The sequence below is a fragment of the Cervus elaphus genome, chromosome 25, assembly GCF_910594005.1.
Source record: "Cervus elaphus chromosome 25, mCerEla1.1, whole genome shotgun sequence".
NCBI lineage: Eukaryota > Metazoa > Chordata > Mammalia > Artiodactyla > Cervidae > Cervus > Cervus elaphus.
The window spans coordinates 50222745-50227706 of NC_057839.1; the positions used below are offsets into that span (position 1 = coordinate 50222745).

The 4962-nt window shown below is 37.6% G+C and overlaps 1 pseudogene; it reads right to left on the minus strand.

The window, feature by feature from the left end:
- Window positions 1-2313: 2313 nt before the first annotated feature.
- On the minus strand, window positions 2314-3161 carry LOC122683656 (annotated as a pseudogene).
- Window positions 3162-4962: the final 1801 nt, after the last annotated feature.

A 4962-nucleotide genomic window follows, 5' to 3' on the forward strand; every position in this document is an offset into this window, starting at 1 on the left:
GTGTGTTCAACAACACATTTTTCCCATACTTTTTGAGTTTTTCTATTTATGATTATTAGCTTTGTAATTTCAATTGACTTTTGTGTATTCAAAATAAAAATCTAAATTTCATTTCCTATATGCAGAAGCTATTACACAACATGAATTTCTGAGTAACTAATATTTATCCCACAGATCTGAAATGTTAAATTTATGACATAATAAATTTCCATGTAGGTGGAAAAAAGAAAAGAATAACTAGTATGAGTTGCTGGCTTTCCCCCAAAATAGGGATACTTCAGGCTTGAGATGACATAGAAATATGTGGATCTGCAAAACTGACACAAAAATCTGTGTGAAAGTTCTTTAGAAATAGAAGGCATTTAAGAAAAAAATGTCATCCTAGGATACAGTGTGCATGTTTGAGGGGCTGACAAAAGAAGATAACATACAATGGAAAATCTTTTTGTGCACTTTTAAAATTTTGGACTGCTCTATAACCACTTGCAATCCATTATATATTTTGTTACATTCATGAAATATTGGAGTGATAATAATTCAATATATTAAGAAAATATCTCAATAAATTTCATTTCATATTTGTGACTTTAAAAATATATTCAATCAGAAAGAATGCAAAGGAACATTCTATTAATACCTTAAGATGTCTATATTACACACACTGAAAACAATCATCAAAATTCATGAAGTTACTAAAATGTATTTCCCTTAAACTTGAAAAAAATAATTTATAAAAAAAGCATGTCTGTCACTACTGCTATTGTTTTTAGTTAAGTCCTATGAATATTTTAAAACAAAAAAAATGCTGTATGAGAATGCTGTAATACCTGTTAGAATGAGAAGAGAATTAACTTTTTTTGTTATTTTTAAACTTTATCAGCCACATTATAAATCCATCAGGTGCAGCAAGTCATTTTATGGATACTGATAAACTGATTCTAAAGTTTACATGGAGAAGTAAAAGATCCTGAATAGCCAATACTATATCAAAGGAGAAGAATGGAATTGCAGGACAGATGCAACCATACTCCAAGACCTACTATAAAGCTATAGTAATTAAGATGATGTAGTACTGATGAGGGCTTCCCTGGTGGCTCAGACGGTAAAGAATCCGCCTTCAATGCGGAAGACGTGGGTTTGATCCCTGGATTGGGAAGATCCCCTGGAGGAGGGCATAGCAACCCACTCCAGTATTCTTGCCTGGAGAATCCCCATGGACAGAGGAGCCTGGTGGGCTACAGTTCATGGGGTCGCCAAGAGGCAGACATGACTGAGTGACTAAGTACAGTACTGACGAAAGAACAGGCAAATAGGCCAGTGTCACAAACTAGAGACCCAAGAAGTAGACCCACATAAATATAGTGAACTGATTTTTGTAAAGTAGCTAAGGCAATGAAATGGAGCAAAGATAGTCTCTTCATCTTTGCAAAAAATGGTGCTGGAATAACTGGCCATCCATATGAGACAAAAATGAATGTAGAAAGACCTTATATTCTTCACAAATTAACTCAAAAGGGGGCACAGACCTAAATGTAAAATACAAAACTGTAAAACCCCTAGAAGTAGAGAAAGCCTATGTGATTTTAGGTATAGGGATGCCTTTTTATTTTTACTTATTTATTTTTTAGTATGATTTATTTGGCTGTGTCAGTCTCAGTTGCAGCAGGCAGGATGTCTCATTGCCTTTCATTGCACCATGTTGGATTCTCTCTAGTTGTGGCAGAGGCTTAGTTACCCCACAGCATGTGGGATCTTAATTCCCCAGCCAGGGATCTAACCTGTGTTCCCTGCATTGGAAAGTGTATGTTTTTGTTTTTTTTTTTTAATCCACTTTTATTTTCCTTTTCCTCCTCACATACGGAACTTTTCTACACACTGAATTTCTTGCATCTGTAAAGTCATTTGATGCTGGTCAGGTACCATTTTATCCCCTAAAATAACTTTGCTGGCATCAAAATATGATAGTTAACCAGTGTTAAATCTCTAAAAATATTTACATAGCACAGCACATTAAGTTTTAGACACTTGGCAATCAAACCACATAAAAATTGGACAGGACCCCCAACCTACATGTTCAGAATTAGGTGTTCACAGTCCCTACCTGGTGACTGTACATGGTTCAAAAGGCAGCAGAGGCAACAGGCAGTTACCTCAAAGGACACGGACCTCTGTTATCTGGAAGCACACTATGTGATCCCAGTGTCACGTACCACTCCACCTTTTTCTCCAAGGCGGTCTCATAATTCTGGAATGGCAGGTCCGGCTGATACAAAATGAAGACAGACAACACAACGTTTACTCTGTGGAGATATCTTAACTCCTTCCATGCATGGTGATCTTGAATGCAACTCGTCCTAAAAACTTGTCATGGTCATTCTGGGTTTTTAGGTTGGGTGATCCATCAATCTTGCACTCAACTATTACTTCTTTTACATCACCATCACTACCAAAGCTGAGCTGGACAGCAACTAGTGGCTGCGCGTAGCACCCATGCAGTTTTGTTTTGTTTTCCATAATATGGAAATATTTTAAATCTATCTTTCCATTGTGAGGATAAGTTGATAGAACTGCTGTGTTTTCACTTTTTGTAATACAGTCTATCCTTGGTTCTCCTTGAGGCTTTAATACAATTATCTTGCTCATTTTCACAAGAATATAAGGGTTTCCTGATTGGTAGCCAAAGGTGGGCTCATCCATACCACCGTACGCTTCACGTAAAGAAAGAGGAAACATATGCTGTGTATGCTGGACCCTTCTGCTCCAAAAACTTCCATTGGTATGATCTGTGAGATTCTTCTGTTCTTCTAAGCCATACGGCTTTAAAACTTTCTTAAGGTCATCCATGTACCCTTGATAGGATTCTGAATAAGACAGGCTGAATGAAAAATCCAACGCTGGCACCGGTTTTGGAAAACCCATAAGTCCTGGACTAGGAATCTGGTCACTATATTTTGGAACCATCTTCGTCAGAGTCTGAAGCATGGCCCACATTCTGAATGAAAAGAGCGCAGCCAAGAACGTGTAAAAGACTGGGTAGAAGATCGAGATCAACCCCAGCTCTTGGCCTTGCGCCCCAGGAACTCTCTGGTGGTCTGGTTGTGGATGAAGAGCTTCCACTTGGGCAGGCTCCGGTTGAAGGACTTCTTGCCTCTCTTCTTCATGGTGTGTGTGCCTACTGCGAGCGGAGCGGCAGGGCGCAAGCTGCGAGGAGGGCGGAGGCGCATCCCTGTTAGGGCAGAGCAGCCCTGAGACGTTGGCGGGATGCGCGGCGCCGAGGAAACCTCCTCAGTGCAGCGAGCGCTCAACCAGGAAAGGTGTTTTTTTTTTTTTTTTCCTCGTTATTATTTTTTTATTGAAAGATAATTGCTTTACAAAATTTCATTGTTTTCTGTCAAACCTCAACATGAATCAGCCATAGGTATACGTATATCTCCTCCCTTTTGAACCTCCCTCTCATCTCCCTCCCCACCCCACCCTCCTAGGAAAGTGTATTCTTAACCACTGGTGGTGGTTTGTTCAGTCGCTAAGTCGTGTCCAACCTTTTGCAACTCCGTGGGCTGCAGCATGCCAGGCTTCCCTGTCCTTCCCTCTAACCCAGAGTTTGCTCAAACTCACGTCCATTGAGTCAGTGATGCCATCCAAGCATCACGCTCTCTGTCATCCCCTTCTCCTCCTGCCCTCAATCATTCCCAATATCAGGGTCTTTTCTAATGAATTGGCTCTAGGAATCAGGTGACCAAAGTATTGGAATTTCAGCTTCAGCATCTGTCCTCCCAATGAATATTCAGGGTTGATTTCCTTTAGGATTAACTGGTTTGATCTCCTTGCTGTCTAAAGGGCTCTCACCAGGGACGTTCTGTCGATTCCTTTTTAGATATAGAATCAAAGGTACCATCCATGAAAGAAATAATAAGATTTACTTCATTGACATCGAAAACTTCTAACCCGTAAAAGACAATATCAAAAGACAAGTCAAGACTTAAAATGTTTACAGAAGACACATCTGAACAAACTAAACATACTCTTGCTATACTATTGAGCAGTCAAGCTCTTTCATATGTATTCAAAGGAGTTACATATTATGTCTGTACAAAAACATGCACATGGATATTTATAGCAGCCTTATTTGTAACTTCCAAAACTTGGAAGCAACCAAGATGTCTATCAGTAGTTGAGTGTATAAACTGTGGTATATCCAGATGATGGAATATTATTCAGCACTAAAAATAAATGAGCTATGAAGTTATGGAACAACATGGAGAAATCTTAAACGTACATTATTTAGTGAAAGAAGCCAACCTAAAAAAGCTACATATGGTTTGATACCAAATGTATGACCCTAGAAAGGGCAAAGCTTGGAGATATTAGAAAGACCAATGGCTGGTATGGTTGGAGGAATGGGGAAATTAATTGGTAGAGCACTAGAGATATTTAATACAGTGAAAATATTCTCTCATATTATCATGATGAATATATGTCCTTATACATTTATCTAAGCAGTGAGTGTTGATGTATGATAGATTTTACAACACTAAGAGTGAACCCTAATGTTTTTTGGATGATAATGATATATCAATGTAGGTTCATCCTTAGTAAAAATTAGCACTGAGGTGAGTGATGTGATAATTGAGGAGAATATGTATGTATGTAGGTGCAGAAATCATATGGGAAATTTCATTATCTTCCTCCCAATTTTGCTTAAAACTTATCTTTTATAAAAGTCTTAAAAATACATCAGAATTGAAATTAAAAAGTGATGAAACTTCATCACAATTGCTAAATATAATATCAACTTATAAAATTTAGTGATTTTTATTTAGAATATTACTTAGTATAAAAACCAAAAGCAAGATTAATATAATTAAAAATCAAGAAAGCATTTTTTAAGAATTGATACACAAACAAGTCACAAGAGATTATGAAGAACTGTCAATAAGTAACATAAAAAAATCTAAATAAAAA